The sequence below is a fragment of the Ceratotherium simum genome, chromosome 16 (assembly GCF_057802395.1).
Source record: "Ceratotherium simum simum isolate JZ-2026a chromosome 16, ASM5780239v1, whole genome shotgun sequence".
Taxonomy (NCBI): domain Eukaryota; kingdom Metazoa; phylum Chordata; class Mammalia; order Perissodactyla; family Rhinocerotidae; genus Ceratotherium; species Ceratotherium simum.
The window spans coordinates 9,399,791-9,412,720 of record NC_141915.1 but is presented as its reverse complement, the minus strand read 5'-3'; the positions used below and the strand labels follow the sequence as shown (position 1 = coordinate 9,412,720).

At 62.5% G+C, this 12,930-nt stretch overlaps 1 protein-coding gene across 1 annotated transcript in view; it reads left to right on the top strand.

The window, feature by feature from the left end:
• Positions 1-12,930, top strand: part of NTN1 (netrin 1) — a 174,896-nt gene that overhangs the window by 159,348 nt on the left and 2,618 nt on the right. The gene's annotated exons all lie outside the window — the stretch shown is intronic.

The following is a 12,930-nucleotide window of genomic DNA, read 5'->3' as shown; positions in this document are numbered from 1 at the left end:
AGCTCGTGCTATGTTTAAAGTGCGGATTCCTGAAGCTGCCTTCTTCTGAGGGTCGACTCCACGAGGCTGAGGTGGGTCGGGGAATCTGCATTTTGAACGGCTCCCTGGTAATTCTGATGCACCTGAAGTTTGCACACAGCTGAAGGGGGATCTTTGAGGGCCTTTTTCAGCTGGAAGCTGTGGGGCTGACAGCCCTGGGGGCCACCAGCAGAGATTCCCTGTCACCTGAGCCCTCAGGCTTCCTTCACTGGGAAGGGGGTGTCCCGTCCCCCCACTCTCACTACGCACTGGGGACAGCGGGCCCCTGCACCCCTTCTCTGCGGGCTCTCCTTTCCCGCCTTCTGTGAGCACTTCCTGAGAGTCTGCTCGAGCCAGCCCCGCCCCGTGGGAGGTGAGGAGCCAGCCTCGTGGTTTCTAGTCCCTGAGAGTGTCCGCGCTGGCCAGATACCACGTGACACAGGGTCAAGGTCTGACTGCGGTCACGGTGGGTGGGAGGCAGTCGGGGAGCCTGCAGGAAGAGGGGAGCCCTTAGCAGCCCACGGGCAGGTGTGTGTGGAGAGTGGAGGGGGTGCTTCACAGCAGGAGAAGCGAAGAGAAGTTCCGAGAAGATGGTCAGATGTCCACTGGCAGAGCAGGGAAGGGCCCTGTGCGGAAACCAGGGCGTCCGTGTGGGTGGCCGAGGTCTCCGTCACCCGGCCAGGCAGTAGCCGCAGCCTGAACCCAGGCCTGGCTCTCTCCACCGTGGGCCCCCCCCCGACATGCTCGGCCTGGCTGATTCGGGCTGGGCCTCCTTTCCCGGCCCCCGACAGTCCTCTCTGCCCGCCTCCCCACTCCAGCTGGATGTGGCCTGATCTCGCCTGTCCACTCTCCAACTGGCCCCCGCAGGTGAGTTCCCTGCCCGAGGCCTCAGTGGCCCTGCAGACCCCAGCCCCACCCTGGCCCTATCCGGCAAAGCCGAGTGGCCTCTTTGCTGCCCAGTGTTCCCAGTCTGCCCTGAGGATGCTCCTCCCTTGGGACCTGGGCGAGTCCAGCTGCCTGTCCGAGGCTCCGTTTCCTGGTCCGTAATGCGGAGGTGACGCACCTACTGTGCATGTGCGGGAAGCACCAGCTCAAGGCCAGGTGCCTGTTAGGCTCCCAGTAAAGCAGGACCTCGGCTCATCCACGGGGAGCCTGGTGGGAGGGGAGGAGGGAAGAAACGCACCTGGGAGAGGTGGGGTGAGAGGGAAGGCCCCCTGGTGAGGAGGCCTCATTGTCCATCCGGAACCCATGCTCCATCCTCCTGCCCAGAGAGGGCAGGCAGCTGGCCTTGGAAGCCAGGCCCTGTGGGGATCCTAACTGGCCGGCTGTTTGGACCACACTTAAGGATTTTTCCTTTAATAAAGACAATAGTCAGGACCTTTCAGCATCATAAAATGAATGATGAGGCCCAAATGATGGGGCACACACATACGCACCCACACCCCACGCTGAGGCGCCCTCCCCGAGCCGGCCGCACTGCCCGCAGGCCACCTGGCCTCCCACAGGACGAAGCTGGAGCCACTGGCAGGTTTTGCGGGTCAGTTCAGAAGTGGCCAGGCTGTGGATATCTCCACTCTAGTCCACTCTGGGGCCCACAGGAAATTCCTAAAAGCCGCTTCAAAGTGCTTGCCTCCTAGGGCAGTGCAGAAACTTCCAGCTCCGCTGGGAAGACAAACTTGGGGTGGTTTAAAGATAAAGGATGCACTGTCTCCGAGCCAGAGCGACAGCCACGAGGAGAGGCCCCAGGTTGTTTTGGACGAAGCTTGTGTGGCCCCGAGCTCCAGGGCCTCGTCCTCCCGGCCTCGGCCGTCTGTGTCTGCCCTCGGCCGTCTGTGTCTGCCGGGGACTGCGAGGTGGCAGTCCTGTGGGAAGAGGACCCAAGCCCGAAGGTTCTGCCGCACTCCCAGGCTTGGGGCCTGGGGGGCGGAGCACAGGCGTCCGTGCAGGCCCAGAGAGCCCGGGGTCGCTGAGGTGCCGCTCCCCCTGCCCAGAGCAGGGGGCAGGGAGAAGGAATAAGTGGGCCCGCTTAGGGAGGAGTGATTTGATGACGGGCCTGAAGCATCCCTTCAGTGGGCGCTGTGGAGAGGGCCTGGAGAAGGGAAGAGCCAGCAGTCTTGCTGTGAGATGTTGACCGCAGCCTGTGGAGAAGTTGGACTTTTATTTAAAAGTTCCAAAACGGTTCCTGTTTTCCACCTGATTCTGTTGACTCAGTCCTGTTTTGTTCTCTTCTGACCGCTTTTCCTCCGTTGGATTCTGCCTCCCCCACTGATCTTCCAGGGCGCACTCTGGCCCCCTTGGAGCTCTCCTGGCACCTCACCCACCAGCAGGCAGGTCCCCTCTCTGCTGAAGGGGCCTGATACCCTCTTTTTATAGACCCAGAGGGGCCCCCTGGACCCTCCCGGAGCCTCACCCCTGCTGTGGGCGGCTCTGGGCAACAGGGGCCTTCTCTCCTGGGGGTGCGGAGGGGTGGGGCCCAGACTCTGGCTTCCATTTGCCCTTTGCCCTCTGACCTGGCCCTTACTTTCCCCCACACCCGACTCCTTCGTGGGTTATCAGAGTGAAGCGGGTGTCAAAGGCGGCAGGCTTCAGTTCCCTCGTGTCACGGGTGGGGACCCTGGCCCAGTTGGCTGAGGTGGCCTGCCCAGTGGAGGTCCCACCTCCCGCTCCTTCCACAGTGGCCTTCCCTGGGCTCCCCCGACACACACATCACATTTAGCCCCAAGGCCAAGAGAAGTGAGAGACAGTCGGCGTGCCCACCTTCCCAGACTTCATCGCGGCCATCCCCGCTCCTGCCCCCACATGCGTTGCCCAGGCGCACTGCCCAGGTGCTCACGTTTCTGCCACAGAGCAAGACTTGAGGAGCAGCAGATGCAGGAGAGAAGTGGGGTGCCCCCTCAGGGAGCCAACGAGGTGTGAAGCTGCTGTGCCATCAGCTTTAATGTCCTCCTAACCGTGCCCCCCGCCTGTTGCACTGAGGCTGGGACTGGCACTGCCCCTCCCATTCCCCCAAAGACCTTGGGGGGTGGTTCTGGTCCCCAGGACTGTCCCTGATACTCTTGGGGTCACCCAAAAGTTGGAGAGCATCGCCACCCTAGCTCGGTGTCTAGGCCTGTGTGTTTAGGCAGGAGGCAGGACAAAGAGGTGCCAGGAAGGGGACTTCAGGGGCTTCTGGAGAGAGCTCACAGAGCCCAGTGGGTGGGCGGGCAGGGCCCCGGGGAGGCTTGTTAAGGAAGGAGTGAGTGACGCCCACAGGGCTGGGGCAGGGGCCCTCGTGACGCTGACGCCCATGGGTGCAGCAGCTGCCGGCCCGGCTCTGAGGCCAGGGGCCAGGTCTCGGGTCGGGCTCTGTGGGACCTTGTGGAGGATCTTCCCTGCGTCCTGTTGGGACCCTGGACCCCTGGATGAAGTGTGAGTAGGGGTGTCCCTCCCACACCCGGGGCAGACCTGGGCCAGCCCAGGAGAAGGATGAGTAGGAAGAGGACGAGGAGGGGAGGAGGCGAGGCTGGCCAGAGCAGGCGGGCCGGGGAGGGAGGCTCAGAGGGGCTGCATAATCCCTGCTCTCTGACTGACACCCCGGCAGGGAGCCAATTAGGAAACAGATTTCCTTCACTTAGAGCCGGGGCACTTGGATGTTCCAGAAGCTGCTAATTAGAACCTCAGGTTTGCTGCCCCTGCTGGGTGAAGAGCAGGCCCCAGACCCCCTTCCTCCTCTGAGGCCAGCTCACAGGAGTCTTGATGTGCTGTGGGAGAGCACGGATTTGGGGCTCCACCGACCCGGGCAGTGGTGTAGACCGGAGGCTGGGGGAGGCGGGGGCGATGAGAAACGCCCTGGGGTGAGCCTGCCCTGTGTTCTCTCAGGCATGTTCCCAGTGAGTGGGCCCAGCCTGGGTGGGGTGGGGTGGGCACCAAGCAAGCAGGAAGGAATTGGGGTGGGGGAAGGCCTCAGGGTCAAGAGACCCCATGACAGGGAAGGGTGGCCGTTCCATTCCCATCTGTAGGGAAGGGGGCACTGGCCCCAGAGTCTGGAGACAGGTTCCTAATTTGCTGTGACTTTGCACAGGGAGCCTCACCAGCCTGGGCCTCAGTGTCCTCATCTGTCAAATGGAGGTGTGATCAAGGGGACGTGCCATCCTTCTAGATAAGACAGATCGTGGCCCCACCAGGCCAGGCGCCATCTCCAAGGGCAGGGGTCCATGGTGATGCTGTCTTTGCCATCCCCCCCTCTCCTGGGGCCACCTCAGTCCTCTGTTGCCCTCTAGGGGCCTCCAGCTCACCTTGCAAATGCTTGAAAAAGCGCCAGCAAGAAGGCCAAGTGTGGAGCAGTTGTTCACAGATGACGGGTTTTATTATTTTCAAGTGTATTCGCAGTTCCTGCCAACTTCTCAGGAAACCTAGCCTTGGAGGGGCCCTTCCTTTGTGAGAATGCTCCGAGTGTGACAGTGTGTGTGCATGTGTGTGCGAGCGTGTGCCTGTGCACCACAAAGTCTGCACCCCATCGGGCTGCTCCGATGCAGGCAGAGCACATCCTTGCTCTGTGGCACATTTATGGGAAGCCCAGGCTCCAGAACCTTCTGCCAGTAGAGTCAAGGTGATGAGGATGACAGAATGACACTTTGCTCTGGGCATTTGTTGTGTGGGGATGTTGGGCAGGCCTGACCAGGGCCCTCTTGGCTGAGGCCTGACAAAGGTTCCAGGCCCGAATCCCCTTGGCCGGTGTGGGAAACACCGCGTGTAGCCTCCCTGCCAACCTGGCGTGGAAGGGGGCTCCGGGGTCCTGACTCTCCTGCCCCCGTGACCTTCCCTGAGAACCCCTCACCCTGTCCAGCCCAGCCCTCCTGGCCTTGGCCCTGCCTCTCCCCCCTTCCCTTCTCTCCTCCCTTCCCCCTCCCTCCCCTGCACTCTGGCTTGTCCCTGTGCTCCTTTGGAGCGTCCACCATCCTGTCCTCACTCACCTCCTGTTTGCACAACCTCCCTCATCCCACAGCCGCTGTGCACATGTACACACATGCACATAGTCACAGCGGTGCATGTCCCAAGATGGCCTCCCTCACACACCCGTCCCCGCCCCCGCCGTACACTCATTGAGTGCCTGCTGTGTGCCCCACCTTGTCCTGGGTGCTGAGCTTACAGAAATGGAGGAGACACAGGCTTAGCCTAGGAGAGGAGATAGACACACAGACGAGAGCATAGAAGGCGGATTTGTGGACAGGGTCCAGCCTGAGGCGGGCATAAGCAGGGCACGGCCTGTCCTCCGGAGAGGGTGGGGAGGGAGGGATTCCTGGAGGAAGGAGCCCCAGTAGCCAGTGTTCACTGGGCAAAGCAGGGCTCCCAGGCAGAGGGAGAAAGGCCTCTAAGCACAGGCGCAGGCTGGGGCAGCGGGAGAAGAGCGAGTGTGGGGTGCGGGGTGCGGGGGACGAGAGAGGCTCGTGTGGGCCTCAAGGCCATGTCCGTGTCCATGTGCGGAAACCACCCTGACCCCCCAGAGCCAGTCCAGCTCACGCTGGTCCTCGGGGGATCCTGCCTGCTCCCTGAGCTGTCCCCTCAGGTGGCCTGGGGGCTGCCGCCCGCCCCTTCCTTCTCCCTGGGATTGAGAAAGGGGGGAAGACAGCTCACATTCTGAAAGGTGAGATCATCTCACTTTTGCTAGTTCTTGGAAAAATTATTCGTTCCCAGAAATGTTTATTAGTCACCCCTTTTGTTGAAAGACGTTTTGGCACCACCAGATGGAAAAATCAAAATGCTTCTCACAGGATGACTTGTCTCAAGTATTCCTCCTGGATCCCACAGGGATCATTTCTGAGGATACAACTTGAGGGGGACGTTCTGTTGGCATCCGTGGGGAGAGGCTGGCTTCGCTGGGCTGTGTGTGTGCATGTGCGTGCTTTCTGGGGGGCCCCGTGGCGGAGGTGGGCCTGGAGACCTATGCGGAATTCTGATTTATAGCTGCATCCCCTGTGTGCCCTGGTGCCTCCTGGGGCAGTGGAAACCCAGAAGAGCCCTTGCCAGGCCAGTGACTGTTCCCTCCGTGGCCAGGCCCTGGACCGGGTACCTCACAGCCTTCATTCTCATCCTCATTGAAGCCTCGAAAGCGCCTGTGAGAGAGGGATGTTTATTTCTGTTAATGGGACGCTGAGACTCAACAAAATAAAATAACAGGCCCGAGATCAGGGGCTCTGTGGCCGAGGTCTTTCTCCTCCCCCAGGCCAGGGCCCTGGGCCTTTGGCAGCACAGGGTGGGCACAGCAGTCCCTTAGAAGGACCCTTGACTCTCGGCTCCTGATAAGCCTCAGAGGAGAGGCCACAAAGACATCTTCATGGGGAAGCAAGCAGGAGTGGTTGCCATGGTGTTGGGGGGACTGTCACGGTGGTGGGACTGTGGGAGATGGAGCCAGGGTGATGGGCCGGGATGTCAGTGATGGCAGAGGAGGGGTTGGCACAGCCCTTCTGGTGATGGGTGTGGCCGTGTGGTGGGAAGGTCATGGGCAGATCCACGTGGAGGCTGGGGAGACCAAGCCAGCAGGGGAGGTGGGCGTGGAGGTGATGCTGGGGGTGAGACTGACTGCAGGTTGCCGTGGCGCGGCTGTGGATGAGAGGCTGTGGTGCGGGTGGAGATGGCTCTTGTCTAGCCGCTCAGGCAGATGAGCAGGGGTGGGGAGAGTCTCCCACTCAGGCCTCTCTTCCTCCAGCCAGCCCTGGGGACACGGGGCCTCTCAGCAAACGATGGCCTCTCCCCCTCTTTACACCCCCTCCCCTTCCTTTCCTTGACCTTGGGGTCAATAACTTTCCTGATCAGGATCAGTCCCTTCAAGTGCGGAGAACTGGACGGGTTATCAACCCCGTCCTAGGGACAGAGTTCCTGCGTCCACAGCGTGCTGTGACTTCGGGGCTTGGGTGTGAGTACAGGTGTTAGATGGGCACGCTGGGGGCTGCCCCCAAAGGGAGGGCCGCCTGGGGGGACAGGTAGTGGCAGGGCCCCGGCTGGTGGTGATGGCTGGGGGAGGCCAGCTGCCCACCCGCCAGCATAGCCCCAGCTCCAGGGAGCAGGACACAGGGCAGCCAGCAGCACGTGGCATGGTGTTTCAGAGGCTCACTGACCCTTCCTTGGGGGTCACTGGCCCCCTGGGGATCCTCCGATTTCCCCAGCCAGATGTGACCTCCCTCCTCGCTACCCCCAGGAGTGCCAGCCCCATATGGAGGCCAGATGTGGAGCTGGGTCCGCGTGAGTCAGCCTGAGGTCGTGGAATGCGGGTGACCACCAGGTTGGGCAGGGAGGGCCAGTGGCCCCAGTGACAGCTGATCTGCAGGGTGCTGCACGGACAGGGCCTCCTGCCGCCCTTCCCAGCACAGCGACTCCCGTCCCCACAGATGGGGCCGCCAGAGCCTGGGCCTCCCACCGCTGCAGGGCCGTGGGCTCCACAGGTGCCTGCCCGGGGCTCTGGGCAGCTTCCGGCCCTCATCTGTCCCCCTCCCTGGAGCTTCCTCCTGTCTTCTTTCCTCACTGTTTTCCCTACTCTGAACATCCTGCTTTTAGGAAGAGGGGTGGGTAGGGAAGGCTCAAGGGGGCCGTGAAAACCATCTAGTGAAAGCTGTCACCTCCCATTTCACAGATGGTGACACTGGGGCTCAGAGTGGGGCTGGGGGAGGCAGGCATCTGTCCAAGGTGCCCGGAGAGCTGGCGCAGAGTCAGGGTGGGGGCCACCAGCCATGCGTCTCCTGCAGCCAGGCAGCCCGTGCCTTCTCCCTGCTCGCCAGGATCACAGAGCAGGGAGATCTCTCCTGCCCCAGCTAGGCTCTGGTGGGCATTTTCCCCGTCGGGGTGGGTGTGGTGGGTCCTGACACCTCCCCCCAGCCCGGGCATTAGTGCCTTTGACGCCGAGGACCCCAGCACTCCAGTGGCTCTTGCCTGGGCTTCCTCTCCATGACCCACCCCGCAGTCTACACACACCTGCCAGCTCCCCCTGCCTCGCGGGGCTCAGGTCTGAGACGGGAGATGCGGGGCAGGCCCTGGGCAGCACCCTGGTGAGCTGCAGAGGCGGGCGTGACTTAAGACCAGGAACACCTTTCCCAGTGCTCACTGGCACCTGAGCGGATTCCCCAGGTGAATGTGGCTGGCTTAGGGTCGCCTCTGGGCTGTGGCCTCCCCCAGCAGGGCTCTGGTGCTCTGGTCTGGATCCTGCTTTGGTTCCTGTTTCAGAGCCTTTTTGGGGGTCTCCTTGGGGAAGCAGGTTCCATCCTTTGAGGGTGGTTTGACTTTTAGGAGCTAGAGCCGAGTGCAGTCTTCAGGGGGTGCACGAGGGGACCAGAGTAGCTCCTGGATGCCCCCCCTTCTAGGACAGGACTCCAGGCACGGTGTCCTGGGAGCAGGCCGGAAGCACCAGCCCAGCTGCAGCGGAGCGGCTGCTCTGCACTCTCTTGCAGGGGGGCTTGCTGGAGGCTGGAGCCTTGCTGGGGAAGAGGTTGTGGACAGGGCTGTTGTCTGGGGGTCCTCTCAGGCCATACTCCCACTGTGGGGTGCGTGCAAATTTGCAGACAGAAGCACCCTCTACACCAGGCTGTCTGTGAGCCCTTGAGGCCACAGGGCCTGGAGGGACCTGGGGGTGATGAGGGGCCTGGACCGAGGCCACATCAGGAAGGCCGACCCTCTTGCCTTCCCCTCCTCCAGAGGCCGGGACCACCATTGATGCTGAGGGCACCAGCCTGGGGGGTTGGGGGGGGCACTCATTGCTCGACCTGCCCAGCTGGGTGGTTCCCAGCAGCAAAGCCAGCAGGCCTGCCCTGACCATTGTCCTCTGTGCGTGGGGGGCCAGGTCAGGGAACCAGATTGGGCTGCTCCAGCCAGCATGGGAGGCAGGTGTGGCTAGTGGGGCATCTCAGGAGGCTGTGTGAGGCCCTCCGGGAAGGGGAGCCTTGGTCATCCTCCAGGATGACATTCTGGCAGCTCTGACCATGCCTGTGGTGGGTGGGGGATGAGCACTGGATCAGGAGTCAGCCAGGCTGTTCAGTTCCTCCTGACTGGCAGAGGGAGGCAGCCTAAGGCTTCCTCCCGGGGCAGTGGGCTCTCTCCCTCGGGCTGCTTGGCAGGAGGGACCAGCCCCCGTTATGAGGGCACCCAGCTGGGGCAGGGCAGGGCCCAGGTCCACTTTGCTACCTGACCCTCTTGCAAAGCAGGGTGGCTGTCCCCTGATCTCGTCTCGCTTGCGAGCTGGGGGTGCAGATGACGAGGCCAGACCATGACCAGGTCCAGGGAACGGGGCTGATGTCTTCCCAAGTTTGGTTCTCTGATTCCCAGATCTCTTGATGTCCCCTCCTCCGAGGATCACTGTGCAATCAGATGGTCTCAGGCACCCAACCCTTCTCCCTCCCAAGAAAAGAGCCTAAGCACAAGGACCTGGCAGGGGAAACTGAGGCAGCCTCCACATTGCTATTGGTTCCGAGAGAGGGAGGTATGCCATTACTTCTTTGGCTGAGGGGGCAAAGGGGGAACCTTCAGCCAACCCTAAGTTGGGTGTCCCTACCTTAATCAAGGTCTGGGGTGGGGCCTTGGGGGAGTGGCAGGAGGTGCCAGCCCCAAGATTCCTGAGGATTCCCGGGGGGCGGATGGTGGCCGGGTCCAGCCACAGTGAGCCTCCTGCCTTCCACCTCATTTAATGAAAACTGGGTGGAGGAGGCTGCCGTGACACCCCGTCCTGGCTGTGTCGGCCCTGCCCGCCTGCCCTGCACCCCCGCTCGGCACGCTCACTCCGTTTGCTTGCCCTTCCCACCAGCAGGGTAGCACCCCTAGAACAAGGCTTGGCCCTGCTCAGGGGTGTCTGTCCTTCCCAGGGGACTGGGAGCCATGTGGTCAGAGCTGCATTTTATGAAGCAGCTGCAGCTCGGGACACACTTTCTATCTGGGGAGATTTATGGGGCTGCGAGGTTTTAATGGTTTCTGTGGGGTTAGTGTCCTCCCCCGTTCGTCCTGGCCGCTGTTTCTGAGGCAGATGAGTGACAAGCCTTCCCTAGCTGGACCGGCCCAACAGGATGGTATGGCTGGGCGGGGGGAGGCCAGGGGCTGACCACCCAAGCCTCCCTGGGAGGGGCAGCTGCTGGGAAGCCCGTAAATCTAGGAGACCTCCCTGCAGAGGTGTCCCAGCGCTCGGGGCCTGTACTGTGGCCACTCCCCCAGGCCTGGCCCCCGCAGGTTGTCTGTCTCTGGCTGGGCCGGCAGATGAATGGGCAACAACTGTATACTCCTCACTGACCCAGCAGCTTTCCTAGAACCTGGCCCGGGCGGGCGGGAGCTTTGATCCCAGCAGGAGGTCCCCAAAACCTGCAAGTGGGGGCATCAGTCAGCTCGGAGCCACCTCCTGCCATTAACTGTCCAAGGTGGTGGCAGTGCCAGGTCCTCGGAGGGCCCAGAGCTGGAGAGGGAGGGGGGAGGCAGGCTTTGAATGGACAGGGGCTCCGGACAGAGGACAGGGCTGCCGTAGGGCAGCGAGTCCCCCTTTGGAGGAATCCAAGTGCAGGATGGGACCTGGAGCTTCCCACTCCTCAGGTCGCCTTTGATGGCCTGGTAATTTCCCAGCGTTAGGGCTCTGTAGAGGTTGAGGCACCCTGGGAAGCATGGCCAGAGGTCTGCTCCTATGGAAGGACACACCTGCACTGTGGCCAGGGATGCCGCCAGCAGCAGCCAAGAGGACCCCCAGGGCTGGGCAGGGCACCCAGCCTGCCCAGGGCCCGCCTCCTAGGCCCCTGCCCCTTGGCCAGAAGCCACCCAGCTCTGGCACCGGCTGTTCTTGCTGAGGTTGGCCTCCATGGGCCTGGCCCTCAGGCCTCTTCTTGCCCCCGTGGGGTCACGGCCAGCCCTCCAGAGCCAGGTGCAGGCCTCTGCCGAGGGACAGAGGAGCCTGTTTCCCCCAGCCAGAGCGGCAGGCTTGAATTAGAGCAGGGGGATTCGGTCCTCGTAGCCCTGCTCTGGTGGCTAAGGAGGGTTCCTTGACGAAAGTCCTTCCTGGGAGCCACGGAATTGCTGCCCGCCTGCCTGCAGGGTTTAATGCACAGAGATACGAGGCAGCCCAGGCACGCCAAGGCCAGGGACGAAGTGCAGCTTGGCCCCTAGGACCTGGAGGCTGACTCCTGCTCTCCGGAGACTGCGCAAAGGCGCGCTCCTTGCTTTTCCGTGGGCGTCTGCTCCATCCTGCAGACGCGCCTCCTCTGAGGCTTGCTTGGGGGCGCTCGTGGGTGCAACAGCTCTGCGGGGCTTTCTGGAGCCAGCCTCCCCTGTCCCACACCCCGATGCCTGCTGCTGCCCAAGAGCAGAGCCCCGGGGCAAGCACAGCAGCTGCCCAGCCTGAGCCCTCATTTTGTGGGTGAGCAAGGGCTCGGAGGACGAGGGGTGGACCGTTCACGGTGTGGACCCCGAGTGGGGCTGCTGACTACTTGGAGAGGGGCCCGAAGCACCAGCAGGCTGGGGGCCGGGCTGCCCTTCCCGGCCAGCGTCTGCCGCAGCCACTGCCTTCTCTCCAGACAGAGAAGAGCACTCTGGCTTCACGCTGGGAGCCTCTTCCTGCAAACTAGTCTCTACTTTAAGGGGTCTCAGAGCGCCTCTTATCGCCCTGGTCTGATCTCATGGTCTGCCTTTCCGAGGGTCATCTCATCACCCTCATTTCCGAACACAGGATGGGGGATCCTCACCGGACCCCATGTTCTGGCCTCATTGAGGTCAGTTTAGGACGACATCAGTAGGAAAGTAGGGCTTAGGCATGCTATGGGCTGAGGCTAACTGGCCGGGTGTGTGTGTCATGTGGGTGTCAGGGGCCCGCCCTCGGGGGCAGTGGCCTTAGGATGGGCAGAGCTGCCCACAGCCACTGTGCCCAGCTCCCAGCTGGGCAATGCCCCGGGCGCCCAGGAGACCCCAGTCATTCCCGGCTCCCAGCCAGCAGGGCGGCCGGAGGTGGCGCTGTCCCGTGCAGAGCCGTGCCGAGCGTGTTCCCTGAGCGTGCAGAGCGGGTCTGCCTGAGGGCCCTGCTTCAGTGTGGATTGTGCATATGTTCAGCTGTGTGCGCTGCAGGGCCTTGGCCCGTGCACTGCGTGTACAGCTCATACTTGGTGGGCTGTGTAATGTGGGACGCGTTGCCAAGGGCAGCGGAAATGTGGAGTCTTTCCAGCATAATCACATGAGTCCTGCCACCACCCTCCCCTGCCCCTGCCCCCAGGCTGTGCCGTCCCACGTCGTGGCCAGGGAGCTGCCGGGGTGGGAGGAGGACAGGGCCAGTGCTTTGTCCCAGCTGACCAGTGTCCACTGCTTTGGTCCCTGGATGCTCGAGGACAGCAAGGTGTCCGGGGGCAGGTACCCCCTCGGGGCTGCCTCCTCAGTGTTAAGCGCGCCCCCTTCAGGCCTGCGCTGGCCGTGCCTGGGGAAGTGGGGTGGCTTTGGATGCCCTGCCTGGTGTTCCAGGGCATTCCTTGAGGGGACGGGGAGCTCCAGGCCAGGGAAGGTGGGGCAGGCGCCGAGTCCTCTGCTGTGAAGGGCCGCATTCTTGCGGGGCCAGGGAGCAAGGAGGGCCAGCCCCGGCCTGAGCTTGCCCAGCCCGCTCTCTTCCTGGCGTAGCTGGGAGGTCCCGCCAGTTCTGCCCTCCCACCTGGCCCTGAGCTGAGGCCCAGTGTCCCCAGAGTCCTCGGTTCCAATGGCATGAGTCTGCTTGGGCTGTCAGAATAAAGTCCCACAGACTGGGGGCTTGAACAACAGACATTTATTTCTCACCGTTCTGGAGGCTGGCAGTTCAAGATCAAGGTGTTGCAGGGTTGGTGTCTTCTGAGGCCTCTCTCCTTGGCTCGAAGATGGCCGTCTTCTCGCTGTGTCTCCACGCAGTATTCCCTCTGTGTGTATCTCTGTTCTGATCTCCTCTTCTTAGGACACCAGTCATACTGGAGG